The following is a 13,498-nucleotide window of genomic DNA, read 5'->3' as shown; positions in this document are numbered from 1 at the left end:
AAGTGCCTGAGCCCAGATTTAAACTCAACAAAGATGAGTCTTCTTGACTTCAGGACCAGCACTTTATCTACTATGTCACCTGCAGCTATCTTAGTAAATGCTGAATGAATAGCCTGCCTGCCTGCCTGCCCTCAAGGAGCTTGCATTCTATTGGAGAAAGATAACATGCACATATATAAATAAATATATCATATATATACATATATATTATAAGCATATTAAATAAGTACAGGATAAATGGGGAGGACACCTAAAAAGCACAGTAAGTAGAGTACTGCATCCTAGAGCTAAAAAGATCCGAGTTCAAATCTAATCCCAGACTAGTTGTGTGACCCTGAACAAGTCCCTTCACCCCACTTGCCTCAATTTCTTCACCTGTAAAATGAACTGACAAAGAAAATGGCAAACCACTCCAGTTCTCTATCAAGACAAACTCAGAATGAAATGACTAAGCTACAAGAACAACAAATAAATGGGGGAGAGGGAAGGCACTAGGAGCTTGGGGAAACCAAGGAAAGTTTTGTATGGGAGTCAGCAATTTAGCAGGATTTGGAAGAAACAAGAAATTCTAAGAGGCTAAGGGGAGGGAGGAGAACATTCTAGGCATGGAGTAAAAACATGGTGGTTACAGCAGAGGAAATGTCATGTGTGAAGAATAGCAAGAAGGCAATTTTGGCTGAACTGTAAACTACAAGAAGAATAGAGAAGAATAATATTTGACTTCTATCCGTGTCAAAAAGCCAAGGTCTATCTAAGCACACAGACAAGGTGTCCAGGAGGCAGGAGAATTCACAAGAGGGGTTGTAGGAGGCAACATGGGAGATAGCGCTGATCCTGGTTTATACTCACTAGTATCCTGGGCATAGGCAGCCAAGATCCATGGATTTATCATGAACAGAATGACATCACAAGGCCACAGGTCACTAGAGTGACAAAAGCGTTATAGAGTTCTAGATCTAAAGCTGGAAGGGATCTCAGAGGCATCCTGGTCTGACCCTCTCATTTTACAAGTATAGAAATATAAAAGATCTCAAAAGCCTTTACTTCTGATTTGTTTGTTTCTTAAACCCTTACATTCCATCTTGGAATCAACATCATAAATTGGTTCCAAGGCAGAAGAGTGGTAAGGCTACCCATGTTGGCAAACCTGTGGCACGCGTGCCAGAGGGGGCTACTCCCTTCCCCATCACCTGAAGATATTTTTCACTTCACCCACCCCTCTACCCAGCAGCCCAGTGGGAGTGATTCCTCCCTCCTCAATCTGGGGTAAGGTGGTGGGCTCACATGCAGTGTGAGGACTGCCATTTGGGCACTCAGTCTCTAAAAGGTTCACCATCACTGGTAGGCAATCGATATTAAGTGACTTGCCCAGGATCATACAGTCGGGAAATATCCGAAGCCAGATTTGAAGCCTGGATCTCCTATCTCTGACCCTGGCTTTCAATCCACTGAGTCACCAAGTTGCCCCCTTTTAGGGCAATTTTAAGCTTAAATGATGTGCCAGGACTTTCAGGACATCCTGTATATGTTTTGCATAAATGTATTTGTGTACATATCGTATCCCCCTCAGACAGACAGGATGGTATCGTGGATAAAATACAGACCTGAAAGTGAGGAAAATGAATTTCAAGACCCTCCTCTGACCTATACAAATCCTGGCTATCTGACCTTGGTCTAGTCTTTTAGCTTCCCCTCGGCTCTCTACGTGTCAGAAAAGGTGCCAGCCTGCACTGGACAAGCAAGTCACCTCGCTGGGAATTAATTCCCCTAGTGAAACCACAGGTCCAGTCTCTAAACCTATGGCATCTCTTTCCATAGAATTCAAGCTCCCTGAGGGCAGAAAGGATTTCATTTTTGCCTGAGGATCCCCAGAGCCTGGCACATAGTAGGTACTTGCGACATGTTTACCGACTGGCTGATTGCTTCCAGGGATCACGATAGCAAGTGCAGCGGAGGATACCAGGCAGGATGGATTATCCAAATTACCCCCTCACTATTCCGAAGACACTTAGAGCCATTTCCTGATTGCCCATCTGAATGACAGACATGAGCATTACAGGTAGCAAACATGAGCTTCGCACCTTCATAATCAGCCCAGCGCTTTAGGATTAGCTTTCCTTTCCAAACCATCCTTCAGATGGTCATAACAGATTATGGACTTAATTGCATCCTGTTCACATCCATTGACTATTTCAGTTGAAAGGCAGAAGCCTTTCAGCTGCCAATTTTCCCCTATCATGCATTAAGAGTCCCCACCCTCCGGTGTCTCCTCCATCTACATCATATAATTATATGGGCCATGTTGTGCTGTATGGGATAATGCGTGGAAATAAAGCTGGGTAACAGCTCATCCCAGAAATTGCTAAGTGGGATATATGTCACAGCAAAAGCAGGCGTAGCAACAGGACAGGGCTGGTCAGAGGTTTGGCTTAACAGCAGACAGCACAGATCTAAGAAGGCAGAGTGGAACAGTGGGAAGTGGCTTTGGAGCTAGAAGACCTAGGTTCGAATCCTCCTTCTGCCACTTACTTACTTGCGTGATGTTTGGTGGAAATCATAAAACCTTCTTGGGCCTCAGTTTCCTCATCTATAAAATGAAAAGGCTGAATGAGTTGACTTCTAAAGATCCTTAATGACTCTCAATATGTGATCCTGTGGTGCTAACCAATTCTGTGTGGTACAGCGGATAGAAGAGAGGCACATAGTAGGAGCCCAATAAATGCTATTTAACTGACTTTCCCTCAAGAGCCCCTTCCCATGCTTCTAGTTGCCATTCCAGTTAGGACAGCAGAAAGCATCTCCAACAGCTTAGGACTGGCCTTTTAGATTTTTGCTCTCCTAATTTGGGGAGGTTTCACCCCCTTAATTCCATTCATATTTATTAAACACTTGCTCCTGGAGGGCCCTGGGGACAAGAAGATAAAAAGCAAGACAATTCTTGCTCTTGAGGAGCTTACATTCTACTGGGAGAATGCAATATGGAATCCAAGAAGCAAATACAATGTGTAAGCGTATACAAAGGGCACTAAATAATTTCAGTAGCAAGAGAGATCAGAAAAGATCTTGGGGTTGGTGACACCTGAGCTATGCTCAGAAGGAAACTAGAAGTTATAAGAAGAAGTAGTGAAGAAAGAAAGGATTCCAGAACTAGGAAACCATTTGTGCAAAAAACTTGAGGTAGGAGATGCCTCCATTTCTACTCTCCCATTCAATTACATTAAGAATTCATTTTTTCTTCTCCCCTCTAACCCATAAACTCCCATGTGAAGGTATTGTACCGGCAGCATGCAAAATAACAGCTACAATTAATGAAGACTCAGAGGTAGCAATTGTGTGAGAGAATATAGAATAAATGGAAGATCAGGAGCAAATTCTATAAAGTACACAGTAAAAGATACCCTAATTTGAGATTTTAAAAAAATTACCATTAATGACAGAATTCCTTGTGCCATTCCACTATGATTCAATGATAGGGAAGACAGCTATGCATCTTCCATTTCAGTGAAATGTCCATGTCCCCTTACCATCCATCCAGCCTCATAGTATACTTAATAGAAACCTGTGTGAGCAATGCATTCATTCATTCATTCATTCATCCATTCATTCATCCATCCATTCATCTAGCCATCCACCGATATATTCTTGCATGCATCTATATCTATCATCTCTTCATTCATCCATCTATCCATCCATCCATACATACATACATTCATTCATGCATCTATATGCATCATCTATTTATTCATTCATACTTCTATCCAATCTTCCATCCATTCATGCATCTATATCCATCATCTATTTATTCATTCATCCTTCTATCCATCCATCCATCCATGCATCTATATCCATCATCTATTTATTCATTCATACTTCTATCCATCCTTCCATCCATTCATGCATCTATATCCATCATCTATTTATTCATCCATCCTTCTATCATCTATTCACTCATGTATCTCTATCTCTCATCTATTCATCCATCCATCCATCCATCCATCTATCCATCCATCCATTTAGTCATACATACATACATCCTCCATTATACACAAACAGGTCTGTTAGTTTTTCCTATACACAATATTCTATCCCCTATCTGAGTGCCTTTGCACTAGAGTCTGCCCTATATGGAACATATGCCCAAACCTCCACCCCTATCTTACAAAGTTCCAAGCTTTCTTCTGACTTTCACATAAAACATCTCCCCACCATTATTAGAATGTAAATTCCTTGGGAGCAGGGACCACCTTATTTTCTATTTGTCCTCACAGAACTTAGCAGAGTGCTTAATAAATGCTTGCATTCATTCATTCATTCATTCATTCATTCATTCATTCCATACCTGAGGCCCCAGATTTGGTATACTGTCAGCCAGGTTGCCCCATCCAGCCCCAGAGATGGCAGTAAACTGGAGATTTTATATTTCTAAGGTTTTGAGTTTAGCCTTGGGAAATGCTGGTGTCAGAAATTCAAAAAACACACCAGCACTGCATGTCAAAACAACTGTATTAGTAAAAACACCTCCGATTACATTGTCAGAGAACAATAGGACTGTACACGGAACAGAATCTCTCCCCCAAAAGTGTCAGCCTGGGTCACCTGATATTGTTTTCAGACAATATTTTGATCAGTTTATCTGTAGTAATTGTTTTTTCCTCCCTAGTCAGGAGGTTGGAGTTGCTGGGAGCTCTAGCTTTGATAATAACTAGTTTGTTTGACTTCATTCCCAAGGAAGGTCTAAACAGCTGAAGGGAAATACCTGCCTCAGGTTAAAAAAAAATCATAGATTGTCAGAACTGAAAAGGATCTTGGAGAGCATCTAACCCGAGCCTCATATTTTACAGTGGGGAAACTGAGGCAGAGAGAAAGAAAGAAATTTGATCAAGATCTATGCAATAAACAAGTTAAAAATTACACTTTTATATATCTGTTTTTCAAATAATAGGATAAAAATAATAGAAAGAATGAAATAATAATTTCAAATAATAGAAGAAAAGAAAGCAGTATGGTCTTGGGGAAAGGTTACTGGACTAAGGTTTTCTATCTCTGTTTCCACCATCTACAGCAAGATCTTGAGCAAGCCATGTCACATTTCTGAGATGCTATTTCCTTGCATGTACCATCAAAACAGAAATCCCTACCTTGTAGGGTTGTGGTGAGGACCCAGAAGAAAGATGGATGTCAAAGGTTCTGAAAACTCTAGGGGTCTTTTTAAAAGTAAGGGATTCTAAGGAATGGAATGAGGGGAGGGTTTGAGGAAACTAGACCAGAGCAGGTAGCCAGGAAGTAAGAGCCACCAATTGAAAATGAAGCCAACAGAGTAAAGATAATACATGAAAGTCATCAATCGTCCTGTTTATTTGACATCCATGGGTCAGAGAACACAGATTTTGTTCTAGAAGGAACACTAGAAGACATCTAGTTCAATTGTCTCATTTTACAGGTGAGAAAACTGAGGCCAAAAACAGAGAAGTAACTTGAATAAGAACTATGGCCAAACTGGGATATGAGCTCTGTAGTCTTAGTGCTCTCTCTTCTGTATGATGTTATCCTGTCCCCTTGAAAAGCCAATAAGCGATCGCTATTGCCCTGAAGAAGATTTGTGGTCCTCTGTCCCAAGGTTAGGGCAGCTAGGTGGCACCTGGCCTGGAGTCAGGAAGACTCATCTTCATGAATTCAAACCTGACCTCAGATACTTACTATCTGGGTGATCCTGGACAAGTCACTTCACCCTGTTTGCTTCAGTTTCCTCATTTGTCAAATGAACTGCAGAAATGGCCAACCACTCCAGTATCTTTGCCAAGAAAACCCCAAATGGGATCAAGAAGAGTCGTACATGAATAAAAATACCCGAACAACACCCCAAGGTTGCTTTGGTTCACCAGCAGAAATACACAGACCCACACCCTGATGCTGGAAGGGAGCTATTAGAGACCTGGGAAGCTATTCAGCCCAACTCCTCCTAGAAACCAGAAGTTACCAGCTGAGATTTCACCATTCGGCATCCCTGATGTCTTCAAAAAGTCATCAAGACATATTGAGGAGGAGCAGAGGCAAAGGGGGACTTTCTGGCTCCGTCAATCTGGACGGTCACAACAGCTAGGAGGCTCAGTGGATAAAGCACCAGGTCTAGAGATAGGAAATCCTGGGTTCAAATCTGTCCTCAGATACTTCCTAACTATGTGACCCTGGACAAATCACTTAACCCCCATAGCCTAGCCCTTACCACTCTTCTGCCCTGGAACACTGGTATTGATTCTAAGATGGAAGGTAGGGATTTTTTAAGAAAATAGTCATCTCTCCTACCAGATTGACTTGTGGTATGAAGTTGTTATCCCTTGCATTTCTTATTTCTTGCTTAAGCATCCCTCCCCCTTCCGCTCCCTCTTGGTTCCCTTTCCTACCACTCCCCCTCTCCCTACTACTCTTTACTGTTTTGACATTTATTGGTAATAAAAAGTAATAATACTTATTATCGGAAAGTTAGTAGTACAGTTTGAAAGTTTTATGCACATTTATTCCTCCCCTGGATTTATGTCATACTCTCTTCCAAGAAAAGAATAAATAAATAAAATCACTTTGCCAAATTTATAACCTACTCTGATTCTGAGATTTCCCAGTAGGCAACAGTCCAGGGACACTTTCCCAAGATTAGCCTATTCAGAAAACCCAAATTCTGCACTGGGTAGGTTGGAGCAAAAGACCTGCATTTTCAAGTCTGTATCTCTAGACACAGTTTGAGGCAGAGATCTGGGGCAATTTGGGATAATCTTGACCAATCGCTCAGGTAATTCAGATCCTGCCCTCAGAGGCCACCTCTTTGTTGACATACTAGGGAGGAGTAGAGACAAAGGAGGAGTTTCTGGCTCCATCAATCCAGACAGTCACGACAGTTTTCCACTTTGCATTTTGTAAGACCCTAATCTTCAGTCTTAGAATCAATCCTAAGTATTAGTTCCAAGGCAGAAAAACCATAAGGGTAGTAACTTGAGGTTAAGTGACTTGTCCAGGATCACACAGCTAGGAAGTGTCTGAAGCCAGATTTGAACCCAGGACCTCCTATCTCCAGGTCTGACTCTCTATCCACTGAGCCACCTAGCTACCCCCACTTTGCATTGTTTTTAAGAACCCAAGCTGAGAAAAACAAGACTGTAAAGGTTTCCCAGACGTGAAAGAGATGTTACAAAAGACCATTCTGGCAAGTTTAATGTAAGTAAATAAGAAACATATGGATTGTGTTTCCCTCCAAATACTCATGGGTTTTGAAACCCCAGGAAAAGAAAAGAAGGGGAAAAAAAAACACATAAAAACTAGGGGAGGGGGGACTGTTTTCCAGGCTGACATATTTGGAAAAATTACCCACTGAGAAAAGGCATTGGCCAATTCTTCCAACTCTGAGGACGCAGCCAGTGGTCAAGCTGCTGACAAGAGTTGACGCTTATACAAGAGTTTACCATTTTCATTCCTGAAGATGAAGACTAATGGAGAATGCCATGACCTGTGCCTATGGGCGTAACTGAGAAAGCCTTTCCAGTATCCTTCCCACACAGGGCACATGAGTTCATAAGCGCCCTCGTTCTCTTCTCCAACACTTGCTTGGCCGATTTCTTGCTGTTTCATAATGGTAAGCAACCATTTGTCAGGCAGTAAACTAGCATTTACTAAATACACAGCAAATGGTCTCGGCTATGAATTGTGGAGGGAAAAAACTTAACCAGTAACGTTGCATGGACCAGAGGACCCGAAGGATGGGAAGAGATCTCAAGCTGTTTTATTCGAGGAAGCCTTCATGGAGATCTTAAAGCACGGGCATAAGAACTTGGGAAATATTTATCGAATGAATATTTGTAGAGCTGGCTACAGTCTGGAGGGAAAGAGAGGAACCTAGGCCTGAGACCTCGCCATTTAGCTGGAAATGCCTTCTCCAATACCTGCCCCACCAGCTCCATTTGTCCAGTTTTTCCATGATGCCTTCTAAGATCTTCCTCTCCCACCAATTCCCACTCCTCAGCTAGGAATGACTTTTTCCTCCTCCTCTTCCCCTTCTCCTTCTTCTTCCTCCTTTCTTCCTCCCCTTTCTCCTCCTCAGAGAAGAAGATAAGATGCCGAAACCTCCTATTACAGTTGTTTGTATTCATATCTTGTTGCCATTACGAGACTACAAACTACATGAAGCCAGGGGCTAGGACTGATTCGTCCCCAAATTACCAATAGTTGAGCAAGTCGCCATATCTAGTTGCTGCCTTTGTTTTTCAGTTCTGTGAAAAAAAGCTTTGAGAATAACCAGAAAGCAAAGTGACTCTGACTTTGAGACATAGAATGAATGAAAAAGAAGGGAATAAGTATTTCTAGATGGCCTGTTATGTGCCAGGCACTGTGCTAAGTGCTCTTTACAAATAGTATCTCATTTGATGGGGTATCCTGGGATCACAACCCTTGGACATAGGTACCATTATCATCTTTATTTTATAGTTGAGGACATTGAGGCAAAGAGAGGCTAAATGACTTGCCCAGAGTCAAACAGCTCATTTCTAAGGTCAAATTCAAACTCAATGCTTTCTGACTATAGGCCCAAAGCTCTATCAATTGTGTCACCAGCTGCCTTTAAAGTGTATATTGAGTGATTATTACCTGCCAAGCATTGGAGATGCAAACATAAACAAGCAGAACAATTCCTCAAGGAACTAATATGTTTTAATTAATTAATTAGACTTTAGAATATTTTTATATTATATTTTTAAATATATAAATAAATAAAACAATTTAGAATCTTTTTCCATGGTTATATGATTCATGTTCTTTCTCTCCCCTACTCCAATCCCATCCTGTAGTCAGCACACAATTCCACTGGGTTTTACAAGACCTATTTCCACATTATTAATATTTGTACTGGGGTAATTGCTTAGAGTCTACATCCCCAATCATATCCCCATTGACCATGTGATCAAGCAGTTGTTTTTCTTCTATGTTTCTACTCCCACAGTTCTTCCTCTGGATGTGGATAGCATCTTTCTCATAAGTCCCTCAGAATTATCCTGGATCATTGCATTGCTGCTAGCAGAGAAGTCCATTACATTCGATTGTGCCACAGTGTATCACTATGTATAATGTCCTGCTGGCTCTGCTCCTTTCACTCTATATCAGTTCATGGAGGTTGTTCCAGTTCACATGGAATTCCTCCAGATCATTATTCCTTTCAGCACAATAGTATTCCATCACCAACAGATACCACAATTTGTTCAGCCATTCCCCAATCGAAGGGCAAGGAGCTAATTTAAAGTAACACATATATAATAGCCAGGGAGGAGAGTTTGAGACAGAGAAATTGGAGAGAATAATGACTGGACAACTGTGACCAATGATTGAGCTGCCCTTGCCAGAAATGGCCATATTAATTTGGTTTCTGTTCTTTGAGCTGGAGTTAGAAATCAGGGTTGAGAGACAGAGCTGGAGGAGGTATATGCCAGGCAGAATCATGGGATGGAAATCTCTGGGAAGTGTCATGGTAGGCCTAAGTCCTGGAAAAGATAATTACTAATCAGAGCCCAAGGAGACAGAATACATTGAATTCCTAAGCATACCCACAGTCAAAGAGTTATTGATGTTGGGTGTGATTAATGACTTCCTGTTGAAAATCTGGTTCAGAATTATGTTCAAGGGAGAAAAGAGAGACCTGTACGAAGGCACAAAGCAGGGAGCACAAGAATTTGTGAGATATGAGAAAATTCACTAGGTTGCCATTGAGCTGATGTGACATCAGAGAGAGAACTTTGGATTTGGAGTGTCGGATGAGCTGGGTTCAAATCCCATATTTGCTATCTGCTTCTCGGATGAAGCTGAGTAGCTCATTTCTCCTATATGGGCCTCAGCTTCCTCATCTCTAAAGTTCAAAGGCTTGGACTAGATAATTTCTAAAATGCCTACATTCTTTGAGCTCTCATATCTGTGCTCTTTTCTGCACTCCTAGGGCCACCATGTTAGTTCAGACTCACACTATGTCTCCTCTCCATTAATATAATAACTTATCTTTTTTTTAAACCCTTACCTTCCATCCTGGAGTCAATACTGTGTATTGGCTCCAGGGCAAAAGAGTGGTAAGGGCTAGGCAATGGGGATTAAGTGACTTACCCAGGGTTACACAGCTAGGAAGTGTCTGAGGCCAGATTTGAACATAGGACCTCCCATCTCTAGGCCTGGCTCTCAATCCACTGACCCACCCAGCTGCCCCTACTATAATAACTTCTTAAATGATTCCCCTGTCTCTGGATTCTTGGTCCTCCAATCCACTTTTCATCCCTCTGCTAATTTAACCTTCCTCATAGATATCTCTAATCATGTCACACTACCTTACTAAAATACCTTCTCCAGTTGCCCATATCTACAAAAAAATTCAAAGTCTTTAGCATGATTCCATTCTCCATTTCCAGAACCATATCATCCCACAAACCTATACTTCCATCCCATTCAGAAAAGGTTCACCTCCTCTATTAAATCCTCATAGTTCTAGGCACTCTCACCTTCTATTTTTATGATATTATTTCTGAGCATTTACTCTGGTAAAGTACCCTTCTCCTAGACTGCAAATCCCTTGAAGGTCACAGTTTCCTTCTGGGTTTTTTTAGACTCTCTGGATCCAGTGTTTCCCTTTCCTAATCCATCTTCCACACAGCTGCCAAATTGATATTCCTGAAATACAGATCTGAGTCTAGAAGGTGACCCAATGGGCTCTACCCATCCACTATCCCTCCCTTCCCCTCAGATCAGGAAAGCAGGTGGCAAACCAAGGCCCACTGTTCTTGGCCTTTGTCCAACAACATTACCCCCATAGAGACTGTGAGCATTCCAATTCATCTGCCACCCACTACCAACTCTGTAGCTAGCAAATTCCCACCGCCCACCCAGATTCCTTTCCTTCTTTCCTTTCTTTATTCATTGCTTACCTGCCCTGATCCCTTAGAAATTAAACATTCAGCCAACTGGTTTCACCCCTGAGAAAGGTGCCATTCAAAGCCCTAGAAACCAATTCTGGCCTTCACCATTGGTTCTGGGGCATGGAAGCCCTCCTCTTTTGGACTCTGGGGACATTTCCAGGTAAATCAAGCAAGCCAAGTTCTCTGAGACTCAGGAAGTTGCATTAGAGTAAGATTTCTACATCTGGAACAGGTTTCTGCCAAACATCAGGAAAGAGATCCAGCCCACTTGGTAGAGAACACAGAGGGAAATGTAAGGGACCCTATTGGCATACAGTATAATGGCTTATCAAAATCCCCAAAGGAAAATATTTGAATGTTTTTTTTTCACCTCTTTTCCTCTCTTATTCTTTCTTCCTCTAGAGGAGAAGAAAAGTAGAGCTTACGTTTTATGTCAACACAAAAGGCCTCCGTTTGTATGCACTCCTTATTAAACCATTCAGCGATTCAATGTCAAGGTATGTATTATACATACCTTTTTTTTTTCCCTTCTCCTAGGCCATTATCAGCTTTCTTACAACACTATTATTCTTCAGCCCAGCTAATGCTTCTGTCAAAGATTTAGCAACAAGCATGGAAAATGTCAAACAGTAGGAAAGAAGCCTAGCTGTGTCTGCACCAGTACAAAGGGGCCGGCTGCCTTTTGTGGAGGGCCAGCGGCAGATCTCAGTGCCGGCCGAGGATGTGTTATCAGGGGCACAGAGTGGAGGATGACTGGTATTCTTTTTTTCCCTGAACACTGGAGGCTGTGGCTTCTCTCTGGATAAGCCACCTTCCCTGAATCTGACTGAGGCCTTGCCAAAAAGAATTGGGCAAATCTGGTCTTGGGGTTTTCATTCTCCCTCTCTCTCCCCCTGAGGAAGAGTCCAACAGACCCAAGGCAAATAGCCATCCAGCTCCTTGTTATGCAGTGACAGCGTTGGAGATTCTCTGGGAATATTCTGGATCTTAAACCCGTAACATGGGACTATGGTCACAACACAGCCAACCTGCAACAATTTTGTAAAAACAACTTTAAGAAATTTAAGATCTCTGATCAACACAATGACCGACCGTGATGCTAGATGAAGCACGCTGTCCTGAAACTTGCGCCTCCTCAGTTGCCCCAGCACACAGTAAGTCTTAAAAAGTGCATCTTGCTTATTAATTTGTTGAACTTCGGGATTTAATTCAATGATGGCAACCCATTAAGATATTGTACTCTCATTGACGCTTTAGCTCAAATTTAGTTTAGCTTATTTTCCAGAAGGATCTTAAGGATTTCACACAGGACAGTATGAGCTTGGTGTAATAGAAACATCACAGGACCTGAATATAGAACCCCTGGGTTCTAGTCTCCATTCCAACCTCAATAGATCCCTATCTGGCCTTGAGCCAATGACTTGCTCTTTTGGAGCCCCGGTTTCTTCATCTGTATGATGAGGGGGATGATCCGAGGTCCCTCCTGAGACTCACATTCTATGTGTGCCACAGTAGAAAGAGCACTGACTCCAGAGTCAGTTGGATCTTAGACCCTCATCTTGGACACTTTGTACCAATGTGACCCTGGATTTAACCTCCCTGGGCCTCAGTTTCTCACTGGTAAAATAATGGGAATGTACCAGATTGCCTCTGAGGTCCCTTTCAGTTCTGCAACTATGTCACTTACCCTTCCTGGGCCTGGGTTTCCTCACTTGTGAAATAAAGGTGTTGGGCTAGTCTCTGAGGTCCCTTCCAGCTCTGCTTCTGTGATAATGTGATCACAGGATTTTGAACAAGAAGGAATCTTTGAGATCACCTCATTCATTCCCCATCTGGTAACTTAGAGCTTTGTTCATAGTGATGGCACAGAGTTCCTGAAGTCTCAAACTGAGATTACTACTATCTAGAAAGTAGAGAAATTCCTCTTTTTAGAGCTAGAATAGACTTCAAGCAATCATTCATCCAGCTCCCTATCCTCAGGCAGAAGAACAACTAACCCAGGCGAGACAGATGATTGTTCATTCTCTTCTTAAAGATCTCCAAGAATGGACATTCCACACCCTTCCTAGAAATATCCTTCTGGCTCCTAAGGAGCTCCAAACCACAACAGTGATCTAATCATCCCTGAATTGTAGCAAAACCAGACCTCAGAGAAGACACTGAACGTAAGTAGGGTTCTCCCTCCCAGTGAGAGACTCATACCCTCAATCCAACAAGCCCTAGAGGAAGTCGAATGGATAATGAGGGAGTTGAATCTCTTATGTGGTTTGTTGAGCAAAAGACAGCAGTTTTAGAGTTGGAAGTAATCTGGTCCAATCCCTTCATTTTACAGATGAGGAAACAGAACATAGACTCATGGGATCAGAGCTTTAGAGTAAGAAGGGGCCCTCTAACCCAACTCCTTCATTTTACAGATGAAAGAAGTGAGGGCCAAAGAGTTTCTAGGACCATAGATTTAGTCACTCAGTAGCATTCGAGGATACAAAGAAATTCAAAACAGAGTCCCTGCTTTAAAGGAACCCAGTCTAATGAGAAAGAAAACATGCAAACATATGTACAAACAAGATATA

The sequence above is a fragment of the Gracilinanus agilis genome, chromosome 4 (assembly GCF_016433145.1).
Source record: "Gracilinanus agilis isolate LMUSP501 chromosome 4, AgileGrace, whole genome shotgun sequence".
In the NCBI taxonomy this organism is placed as follows: Eukaryota; Metazoa; Chordata; class Mammalia; order Didelphimorphia; family Didelphidae; genus Gracilinanus; species Gracilinanus agilis.
This window is presented reverse-complemented; position numbering follows the sequence as displayed.